This window comes from Lissotriton helveticus, chromosome 5_1 (assembly GCF_964261635.1).
Source record: "Lissotriton helveticus chromosome 5_1, aLisHel1.1, whole genome shotgun sequence".
In the NCBI taxonomy this organism is placed as follows: domain Eukaryota; kingdom Metazoa; phylum Chordata; class Amphibia; order Caudata; family Salamandridae; genus Lissotriton; species Lissotriton helveticus.
This window is the reverse complement of record NC_136065.1, coordinates 1,900,121,699-1,900,134,054: the sequence shown is the minus strand read 5'-3', so window position 1 is coordinate 1,900,134,054 and position 12,356 is coordinate 1,900,121,699.

Here is a 12,356-nt window from a genome sequence, read left to right as displayed (position 1 = left end):
GTCCATATGGAAGCGGCCCTACATACACCAGTGAAAATAGAACCGGTTAATGCTATAGGGAAATGCCCAGCAACCACATCAAGCCGGAAGGAATCGGGGAATCCCTCAAGCTGCGAAAACTGTGGAGGAATTCCACACATCGCAGCAGACTGTCCAACACGAAGAAAGAAGTGTGCGGGATGTGGTAAATTTTGCCATTTTGAACAAGTGTGCCGCTCGCGGAAAAGCAGAAGACCAAGGCCGGCAGTCAATCTCATCCTGGAAGCACGAAGCAGAAATAGTGATTTGGACAATGATGATGGTGAAGAACACATGGTCCACACAGCATCCATAATAGGCACAGCAGCCCAGACATTTCGCCGGCTTCCATAATGTCAGGTGCGAGTCGAAGAGCAGGACAATCACAGCTGTTATAGGCACGGGCCACCATTAATATAATGTCAGCAGAACTCTACACATCTATGAAGCCAAATACGGTGTTGGGCACCACGGCTATTAAAGTCCTCACGTATGGACAAGGCCAACCCCTGCTGATGCGTTGAAAATTCAAGGCGACGATCGCGCATGGTGCTCACTCTATAAGGTCAAGATCTACGTGGCGGAAGATGGACTGGGCACGCTGCCAGGATGCCGGGCTGCCGAAGACCTCAGAGTTGTGACATTCGCTTTTGGGATTCACCAAGAGACGGTACAACACATTTTAGCCGAATTTCCAGACGTCTTTAACAGGATTGGGAGATTACAAGGAAAAGAAGTACACCTACACATCGATCCCACTGTTCAGCCCACAGCGCTACACCACATCCGCGTAGCTTTTCACCCGAGACCATTAGTTGAGAAGGAACTAGTCAAACTGAAATCTGCCGGGATCATTGAGAAGGTATCCGAACCCACCCCATGGGTATCAACCATTGTGGTCACTCGAAAGTCCAAGCAACCGGGAGAGGTGCGGATCTGTGTTGACCTGAGGTTACCCAACACCGCAATAAAAAGGGGAAGACACCTCACCCCCCACGATTGACAATCTCATTGGGGAATTGAGTGGAGCATTCTGGTTCTCAAAGCTTGACGTTCGGTCGGGATACCATCAGCTGGTGCTGGACAAAGAGTCACGCTACATCACAACTTTTTCCTCCCAATTTGGGTTGAGGAGGTACACCCGCCTGAGCTTTGGCGTATCAAGCAAGGCGTAAGTATTCCAGAATGTGATTCATGGGTTGCTGATGGACCTTCCAAGGGTGGTGAACGTCAGTGATGACATTCTCATTTATGCCATATCAGTTGCCGAACACAATGCCAGGCTGACGCAAGTGCTTCAGAGGATCCAAGAATCTGGTCTCACCCTCCATGGAGACAAGTGCGAATTCCTCAAACAGCAGCTCCAATTCTTTGGCTTACATATTCTCAGCCTCAGGTGTAACTTCAGACCCGGAAAAGGTGTGCAACATAAAAATGGCCCCTGCTCCTACCAGTGTCACAGAAGTCTGAAGCTTCCTCGGCATGGTTAACTACTGTGGCTGCTTTATCAAAGATCTTACCACCCTCACCCAGCCTCTCCGGGACCTCACGAAAGGCTCTGTTCCCTGGACATGTGGTCACAATCATGACCTGATGATGCTAATGCTCTTTATATCGGATTTCCTAACTACCTGATAAAAAAGCTTCAGATCGTTCAGAATGTGACTGCTAGAGCACTACTCGGTACTCCTGGCAGCTCCAGCTCCTAACAAATGCTTCGGGATTTGCATTGGCTTCCGGTAGATCAGCGTGTTTTGTTCAAGGCTCTTAAGCTTACCCACGGTGCTCTTTATAAAGCAGGGCCTTCCTATTTGAGGAGACGTTTTGATTTCTATGTACCGCCTAGGTATCTTTTTTTTTTTTTTTTTTTTTGCAGTTTTATATAGCACGAACTAGAACCGAACCGAATCAGTTATCAGAGCGCTTTACATAGCACCAGTTACGTTACACGAGGACACACTTTAATTTTTAGGCACGGGGAGATTAAGTGATTTGCCCAGAATCACAGGGGGTTTTTGGCGTCGTTACCGAGACTCGAACCCAGATCCACAGGTCCGAGGTCGAGCGCCTTAGCCGTTAGGCTAAGGCTATGTTAGCCGCTAAGGCTATGTCCACAGGGCAATGCTTCGCTGTTACTCCCAGGTACTGTCTTGTTAGAACAGAAGGTAGCTCCCTTTCAGTCAGTGCAGCAAAGGCCTGGAATGTCTTGCCCTTTGGGTAGGCCTGGGCTCACGGAATTTGCAGAATTTGGGTAATTTCGCGTTCCGCAAAGAACGCAAAATTGCCCAAAATTCTGCGTTCCACGGCGTCGCAGAATTTTTTGCATGTTCGCGTTCTCAAAATACGTGCTCGCGAGATATTTCCCCCCCGAGCACGCAAATAGTGATTGCGAACAGGAGAAAAGCATCACGAACAAGCAATTCCGCGTGTTCGTGGAATTTCTGCGTGTTTGCGGAGATTTTTTACCATTTCGCAGAGATTTGCGTAACGCAATTACTCAAATTACGCCCACCCCTACCTTTGAGCTCCGGAACGTCGGCGACCTCAGGCTGTTCAAAAAGCAGTTTAAAACTTTGCTTTTCAAGTAATCTCCTAGCCCCGGCTTGCGCCCCACTGTCTCGTCTATTTTTGGCTTTTCGCGCCGGGACACTTCCGAGTATATGTGTGCGGTATAAATCTAGCATAACATAACCTGGCCTTTTAAGCAGTCAAGGATGCTCTGTCTGCCAAAACGACCCTCGCATTCTTTGACCCGAGGAAGCTGACCATGGTTGCGGTTGATGCTGGGCTGAAGGGTCCTGGAACTGTCTTACTTCAGCGGTGTCAGGCGGAAGAAGCCTGGGCCCCGGTACCTTCACCAGTCAGTCGTTGACAGACACCGAGCAGTGATCTTCCCAAATAGAAAAAGAAGCCATCCACTGGGGGTGTCGCCACTTCCGCCTGTACGTATACGGACATCCATTCGTCGTGGCAACTGACCACAAACCGCTTCTGTCACTGTTCGCTGGAACGGCCTCAAAACCGCCCTCAGGAATAGAAAAGTGGATGCTGCAGGGGTACAACTGCCGAGTGGAATACCATACCGGGGTGCAGAACCCGGCCGATTATCTCTCCCGTCACCCCGGGAGGCTACCCCTGAAGAGGAAAATGATGTGGAGGACACAGAAGAATAATGTCTGATATGAAACTGCCAGGTCATGCCCTCTTCCATTGTCCTTGAATGTGTTGGGGGAAGAAACCAGACGAGATGAGTGCCTCCAGTGGGCCATAGCGATCATGAAGCATGGCCCGTGGCAAAGTGCGAAGAGTGAATGGAAAGCACTCACCACAGAGGCTAAACGAATCATGGAAAGTCTCTATAAGTTCAGACAGGAGCTCAACGAAGATTCCACCGAATGCTTACTTCGAAGTCATCGCTTGTGATTCCTTCAGCCCTGACCAACCAGTGCATGCCGGGCACCAAGGAATGGGGGAAAACAAAAACTTGCCTGTGTACGAAGGTGTGGTTCCCTCTGATGGACGAGACGGTAGAGGAGACGGTGAGATCCTGCCAATGGTGTCAGGCCACAGGGGAGAGGGGTCCCCCAGCTCCAATAATCACGGAACCCCGACCCGACCACCCTTGGACCTGGGTTAGTCTGGATTTCGGGAGCATTCCGATGGGGGACACACATTCCTACTGATCGATGACCACTCAAAATATCCTGAGGTGGAAATACTACAGTCGCTGAGCGCGAGTGAGGTCATCCCAAAGTTAGAAAAAGTGATGGCCACTCATGGGCTCATACAAGAAATACGAACTGACAGTGGCCCTCCATTTCAAGGACAGGAAATAGCCAGTTATCTGTTGTCTCTCGTGATTACGCACAAAAAGATAACCTCAAGGTGGCCTCGAGCGAATGGTGAGGCAGAAAGATTTATGCGCACCCTAAACAAAGTTATCCGCATGACCGCATCGCTCACGATGGAGCCAATTTTAAGGGTAGGTGCTGTGGAGCAAACAAACACACAATTTGTGTGGGCATTGAGAAAATGGTGTCTGCAGGGGTAAGAATCCATTGGAGCTAGCCAGATTCTCGTTCCTCCGGGTATACCAACAAACGCCACACTCCACCACTGGAGTGGCTCCAGGGCACCTGTCCATGGGGCATGTGGTTCCTGACTCTATTCCCCATCATCCGATGTGGCGTCCAAAGTCCCTGAAGGAACTGCAAGCACGACGCCAGCGTAAAAATGATCATGCCAGCCAATGACTGGGATCTCAACAGCCTGACCTAAGAGATGGTGCCCTCGTCCTCCTGCAGAATCGAGCTTCTAACACCAAGTTCAGTCTGCCATTCGAAAAGGAGCCATGGATCATCACACACGTGAATGGTACCCGAGCCACTGTTCAGCGGGGTGCGGAAACAGTCACTAGTTCAAGTTCAAGTTCGGGCCTTTATATAGCGCACTACTCACCCAGAGGGTCTCAAGGCGCTAGAGGGAGGGGTTCATTATTTGTCGAATAGCCAGGTTTTCAGTTCTTTTCTGAAGGAGATGTGGTTCTGAGTAAGGCGGAGGTGGGTGGGGAGTGAGTTCCAGGTCTTGGCAGCCAGGAAGGAGAATGATCTGCCACCCATGGTGGTTTTTCGGATGCGCGGGACTGCGGCGAGGGCTTGATTGGATGATCTTAGTTGGCGGGTGGGAATGTAGAAGGACAGTTGGGTGTTGAGGCATTCGGGTCCCAGATTATAAAGGGCCTTGTGTGCGTGGGTAAGAAGGCGGAAAGTAATTCTCTTATTGACGGGAAGCCAGTGGAGGTTTTTTAGGTGTCCGGTGATGTGCTCTTGGCGCGGGATGTCTAATATGAGTCTCGCTGATGCGTTTTGGATACGCTGGAGCTTTTTCTGCAATTTTGTTGTAATTCCGGCGTAAAGTGTGTTGCCATAGTCTAGTTGACTCGTGACCAGTGCATGGGTGACAGTCTTTCTTGTCTCGAGGGGGATCCAGCGGAAGATCTTTTTGAGAATGCGAAGGACGTTGAAGCAGGAGGACGATACGGCGTTGACTTGTCTGGACATTGAGAGAGAGGAGTCTAGAATGAAGCCAAGGTTACGTGCATGGTCTGTGGGTGTGGGTGCTGATCCCAAAGCGGAAGGCCACCAAGAGTCGTCCCAATCTGAGGGGGAGGATCCTAGGATGAGCACCTCCGTTTTGTCTGAGTTGAGTTTTAGGCGGCTCTGTTTCATCCATTCGGCTACTTCTTTCATACCTTCGTGAAGATTGGTTTTGGCGGTGTTGGGGTCTTTGGTGAGGGAAAGGATTAGCTGGGTGTCGTCGGCGTAGGAGATGATGTTGAGGTTGTGTTGACGTGCGATGGAGGCGAGAGGACTCATGTAGACGTTGAAGAGGGTGGGACTGAGTGAGGAACCTTGAGGTACGCCGCAGATGACTTCGGTGGGCTCTGAGTAGAATGGGGGGAGTCGGACTCTCTGGGTTCTCCCAGCTAGGAAAGAGATGATCCAGTCCAAGGCTTTTCCTTGTATGCCGATGTTGTTGAGGCGTTGTATGAGGGTGCTGTGACAGACAGTGTCGAAGGCGGCGGAGAGGTCGAGTAGAATGAGGGCCACAGTTTCTCCGTTGTCTAGGAGTGCTCGGATGTCGTCGGTCGCCGCAATGAGGGCGGTTTCGGTGCTGTGTTTGGCTCGAAAGCCGTTCTGTGAGGGATCCAGGGAGTTGTTGGATTCAAGGAAGGTGGCGAGTTGGCTGTTGACGGCCTTCTCGATGACTTTGGCCGGGAAAGGGAGGAGGGATATGGGTCGGTAGTTTTTCAGTTCAGAGGGGTCTGCTGTGGGTTTTTTCAGAAGGGCGCTGAGTTCGGCGTGTTTCCAGATTTCTGGAAAGGTGGCAGAGTTGAAAGAACAGTTGATGACATCGCGGAGTTGGGGAGCGATGATGGAGTCAGCTTTGTTGAAGATGTAGTGGGGACAGGGGTCAGAAGGTGAGCCCGAGTGGATTGAGTTCATGAGGCGAATGGTGTCTTCAGTGGTGATTGGGTTCCAGGAGCTGAGGTTGTTAGTTGGAGGGGTGGGATCTGAAGGGGGTGGGGCGGGTTGGTCACTGGGAGTATTCTTGAAGCTGTTGTGGATGTCGGCAATTTTGTTGTAGAAGAAGGAGGATAGCGCATCGCAGAGGTCTTGGGAGTTAGTGATGTCGTTGGATGCTGCGGAAGGGTTGGTGAATTCTTTGATGATATTGAAGAGTTCCTTGCTGTTATGAGAATTGTTGTCGAGACGGTTCTTGAATGCTGATTTCTTGGCGGATCGAATCAGTTGGTGGTGTTTGCGGGTGGCTGTCTTGAGGGAGGCCATGTTGTCTGGGGTTGGTTCTTTTCTCCAATTCTTCTCCAGGGTGCGGCATGTTTTCTTGGATTTTTTAAGGTCATCATTGAACCAGGGAGCCTTTTTGCTGGATGATTTCAACTGGTGTTTTTTCAGGGGTGCTAGTTCGTTCGCACTGTGGGTAATCCATTGCCTGAGGTTGGTGGCCGCTTGGTCTGGGTCCATTGCTAGGGTGGGGGGGTTTTGGTTGAGTGATGTGAGGAGTTGGTCGGTGGTGATTTTATTCCATTTTCTCTGGGGAATGGATTGTGGACGGTTGTGGGATAGGGTGGTTTTGTAGCTGAAGTGGACACAGCTGTGATCCGTCCAGTGGAGAGCTGTAGTGCGATCGAAGGAGATGTGCTTGCTGGATGTGAAGATAGGGTCGAGCGTGTGTCCGGCTGTGTGAGTGGGGGTGTCAACAAGTTGTTTGAGTCCGAGATTGGACAGGTTGTCCAGAAGGGAGGTGGTGTTGTTGTCGAGTATGTTTTCAAGGTGGTAGTTGAGGTCTCCTAGAAGAATGTAGTTCTCGGAGGCGAGGGCGTGCGGGCTGACGAAGTCTGTGATGTCGTCGTTGAATTGAGATCAGGTGCCTGGAGGCCTGTAAATGAGGGTGCCTCTAAGGGTGGTCCTGGGGTCGGTGTGGATCTGAAAGTGGAGATGTTCGGCGGTTGCAAGATTGTCGTCAGAGCTGGTTGTGATTTTGATGTTGTTTCTATGGACGATGGCGATGCCTCCTCCAGTTTTTTTATTGGTGCGGTCTTTTCGAATGATCTTGTAAGTGTCCGGTATGGCTATGGCGATGTCGGGGGCAGAAGATGCGTTCATCCATGTTTCAGTAAGGAAGGCGATGTCGGGTGACGCAGTGTCGATTAGGTCCCAGAGTTCTGTTGCATGTCTGTGGACCGAGCGCGTGTTCAGTAGGATGCATTTCAGGCTGTTGAGTTCGGAGCTGTGTGTGGAGGAAGTGGGTTTGGTGAGGGATGTGTCCTTCTTCAAGACTTCTAATGCTGTGGTAGCAGTGCCAAAGAACTTTGGTCTGTCTCACTGGGCACTGGTTGTGAGTGCTAAATTATCTGCCGAGTTCAACACAAAAAGATTTTTTGCTCTTTTCATATACTTTATTTCATTGTTCATCCGAGCTAGAATTTTCATTTTTTCGTTAATTTTTCAAACTTCATTGCCCATAATGCATTGTAATCCATTATTTAACGTGTCACAATTTTCTCAATGCATTTCGGCACCACAGTGCCTTCATCAGGGGATTACCTAAATAAATAAACCATATATCAAACCTATGGGAAACTTGTCGAATTGTATGCCCCCGCCTTGTGAATTTAGTATGGGTGAACAAAAAATATAAAAAATGTGAGTGGTCGCTTTTTCCCGCTACTGGTTTGATACATACGACTTCCCTATTGTGACTCTGATGAGGCTGGTAACCACGTGGTAGTGAGATACAGCTAGCACATCAGGAACAACTACCACTTCTTCTTTTTTAGAGGTAGGCCAGGCAGAACGGGGAGACCCAGGAGGGGGAAAGGGAACAATAGATGTTAAAGCTCTCTATACATCGATCCCTCACCAATCAGGCATTACAAGCTGACTATAAAGAAGACATGAAAGTATTATTAATGGAACTTCTGGAATTCACATTAATGCATAGTTATTTTACATGGAATAACAATTGGTACCTTCAGAGGAGTGGAACATCTATGGGTAATTGTGCAGCCCCAACATACGCTAATATTTTCATGAACGACTTTGAGGAAACACATATTTTGGGAAATAGTAGATGGAAAGATCAGATTGTACTATATGTACGCTTCATTGATGATATTTTCACAATTTAGAAAGGTACGAAAGAAGATTTGGCAATTCAAATTGACGCATTAAACACCATCTAAATGAAAGGATACAATTCACTTCAGTCCATGAGGACCATGAGGACATCATCCATTTTTTAGATGTGGATATTACCAAACAACCAACAGGATTCTCTACAAACCTATACCAAAAAAAGACGGACAGAAATAACATCTTAAGGTACGAAAGCTATCATCCGCAACCACTCAAATTACACCTACCATACTCCCAACTCCTTAGGGTAAAAAGGACCGTCTCGAAATAAATGGCATCGGTGATAACACACTTTAGACAACGTGGATACCCTAAGAAGGTATTAACAGAAGCTGTTACAAGAACAACCAGAGTAACAAGGGAAGAACTGCTTAAAACAAAACCCAAGAAGCAAGATAACCGAATAACATGCGTGAGTAAATACTCAAACATGAGTCAGCAATACAAAAAGATCATTAAAAGACATTGGGATCTATTAAGATTGGAATCAGATTTCAATAACATATTTGTACAGGAACCGTTATTCGTATACACCAGATCAAAAAACATTGGAGAAATATTGAAAAAACCCACAGAACAAGACAAAAAGAAGTATCAGGGCACCAAACCATGTTGGAATTGTAGTAACTGCCATAACATTATCAGTGGTAGTGTAATCACACGCCCGATGAAAGGCCAGAAGATACACCTGAAGGTGAATGCTACTTGTGATACCACGAACATAATATACATGTTAAAATGCCCCTGTGGGAAAGCTTACATTGGTCAGACGGAACGGAAATTAAAAACAAGACTCAATGAATACAAAAGCAATATTGGAACTAAGATGATGAAATCGACTATCACCACGCATTTTTTAGAAGCTCAATATCAGATAAGTCAATTAAAGCTTGCATTTTGGAAGTAATAGAAAAAATAGAAGGACAAGACAACAAAAAGACATTATTGAAAAGGGAAAATCATTGGATTTATTTTTTGAATACCTTGAAACCTAACAGGTTAAATGAACGTGTTGAATTTATTTGTTACCTATGATCATGTAACTGTGATAACTTCAGAAACGACTACTATGAACTTGTCTGTGGCAGACATGCGAGACGTTGATTTATTATATTTTCCATTTTAACTAGTTAATTTGATTCATGTAATGGACATAGGCGTTTTTTTGTTGAAGTTATGACAGAATTGATTTCATACATATCGTAGCACACACCAGCAATTCGACGAAGGACCAGACAGTGAAGTTTTGACGATTTAGCATCTTTATCACTCAAGCGAAAGCACGGCCCCTTTAAAGCATGCCGCACGAAATGAATAACGTCAGACGCCAGGCGCAAGCGCAAATGAAGACGCCGCACTAGCAGCGTACTGAGAAAAGAAGCTACAGCGATACGAGAAAAGAGAGCCCGGTAAGCCTAACTTTCAGGTTAAACAGCGTAACAACAGATGCGCATTTAACTTAATATTAAAACTCGCGTTGGCAGCATAAGCGTAGGTCAGTACCGGAAGAGCAGTGTATGTGAAACAAAGGGCGTTTCTCACTACCGCATAGTTACTAACCTCATCAGACTCACAATAGGGAAGTCGTATGTATCAAACCAGTAGCGAGAAAAAGCGACCACTCACATTTTTGATATTTTTTGTTCACCCATACTAAATTCACAAGGCGGGGGCATACAATTCGACAAGTTTCTCATAGGTTTGATATATGGTTTATTTATTTATGCGTAGGTAATCCCCTGATGAAGGCACTGTGGTGCCGAAATGCATTGGCAAAATTGCGACACATGTTAAATAATGGATTACAATGCATTATGGGCAATGAAGTTTGAAAAATGAACGAATAAATGAATATACTAGCACAAAATTAAAATATGTGTAAATACAACACAGCTGATGAACAATGAAATAAAGTATATATGAAAAGAGCAAAAAATCTTTTTGTGTTGAACTCGGCAGATAATTTAGCACTCACAACCAGTGCCCAGTGAGACAGACCAAAATTCTTTGGCTCTGCTACCACAGCATTAGAAGCTAAACACTCCTGAGTAGGGAGTGAATTACTGGAGCACGATAATTTGTTTTAATTTTGATTAAATTAAGTGGTGCACGATCCACCCCCATACTTCTTCAAGACTTTTCATCCTGCCCGAGATGTACCTCCTGAGCTGAGAAGGCCTGGTCAAGAAACATCTCCTGATCGTGATTTGTGGGATGAGTCCATAGTAGACTATCCGGGAGCTGAGAGAGTGGATCTGGAGGCATTTCCAACCAGTGCGCCTTCCCAAGAGACTGCCCCGGTGGTCCCTCCTTTCAGTGCATAGGGTGGCAGGGGAAACTCTCAGTATCATCTACGACGAAATCCTGCGCCCTCCTGCCGTCTGAAGGCCCATGTCATGTAAGACTGTTGTGTTATTATGTGTTTCTAGGGCATTAACATTTGCCGTACTGTGGCAGTTTAGATACAGTTTTGGGGAGGAATGTGGTGTCGCCCCTATGACGCAATAGGCGCGGCCATCGATTGTGCCATTGTTGGCCCTGCCCCAGGATAATGTCCATAGGCATCCCTAATAAAGGTGAGCCCTCGCGGATGTGGCACTAGAGGCGCGCATACGTGGGAGCTCGATAGTTGTTTTCGTTTCCCAGTCAGTTGTGCTTGCCCCCAATTACCGTGTCGCATGCGAGAAGCGCAACACAACACCCACATGTCTAGCTTCCACCCTAACTCCTGCGGCTAAGAAGGCAGTAAACACCAGCCTCTTTTACAAGTAGCTCATCGTAAGGCCTTCCCAAGTCCTCTGGAGAGAATCACACTGCTTTTCCTTCCAGACATGGCCCTGTCCTGACAGTGCCACTGATGCAAACAGCTCGTACAAACCCTGTTGCTCCTGAGCTAGGTCTGTGCTGCAGAACAACCCAAAGACTCCGTCCCATGGATTTCAATTGTATTGATGCAATGGGTTGTGTGCATGGAATCTAAGAATTGTTTGTTGTTTTTTACGTTTTTTACAGCCTTGTAAAAGAGGGGTAACCTCGAAACACGTAGGCTGTGTTTTTTGTACTAATCCTTTGAAAATACAGTCTATCAAGGGTTGGAAGAATATAATTTTGTCAAATAAAAGAACATATTTGCTTTGAAAATCATTTGAAATGGGATCAATTCATTGACTGACCGCCGTAAGGACATAATGAACTTTATCAGGCATCATTAGGGTAGTGGTGCAGAATAGAAGGCTCCAGGCTACTTATCCTATTCACCCTATATTTGAAGAGTAGGTTTATTGTACATATACAGAAGGGCCGCAGCAGTCTTATGTTATGCTTGCTCACTCCACGTCCAAGTAAATGTGTTTTCACCGCTAATACATCAGATGATCTCACAAGAGGCGCGTTCATCAATTTGCTGGCTGGTAGTGGTAAGTATCGCATGCATCTCCTATGCCAGCAGTGATGCCCACCAGTGACGTATGCCACAAACTTGTTGGCTCATAGTGAAGTCAGGCGCCTCAAGCAAGTGCAAAATTTCCCAGCAGTACGCTGCTCTTACGCTTCCATGTTCTTAAGACGCATGAATGCCATTCTTCTCCTGGCCCGCCGAGCAACACAAAACACAGGTAAGACCTGTTTGAACAACGAGTTACATGGACCTGAGGCATATATGGCAACCTTTTAGAACAAGAAAGTGGGAGATTTAAAAAAAAAAAAAGTAATAAATAATTGGGAGAATTTATTTCTATTGAGGCCTGAAACGGATCTATTGTCATGTATGGGACTTGCAAAAGTGGTGCTGCAGGATCAGATGTGAGAAATGCAAATACATTTTTTTTCGTTACCTGCCAGGAGCATGAAGGAAGCATTATGGCAGGCAGAGAGAGAGTGACAAAAATGTTGTGCACGGGCCCAAAGGAGCAAGTTACTGGCAGTGCATACTCAGAGTCACACAAGATCTGGTTTTTGCATGCAGGAATCAGGAAGTGGAAGACTAGCCTTGAAATCAGTAGTCTCTCTCCTGTATCTGGAGGTGGGGGAGGGGAGTCGGAAGGGGGTGGTGCCAAGTTTGCTGACGGTAACCGTGTAACTGAGGTACTCAAGCAAGCTGCATTTTTTTAATACAAAAAA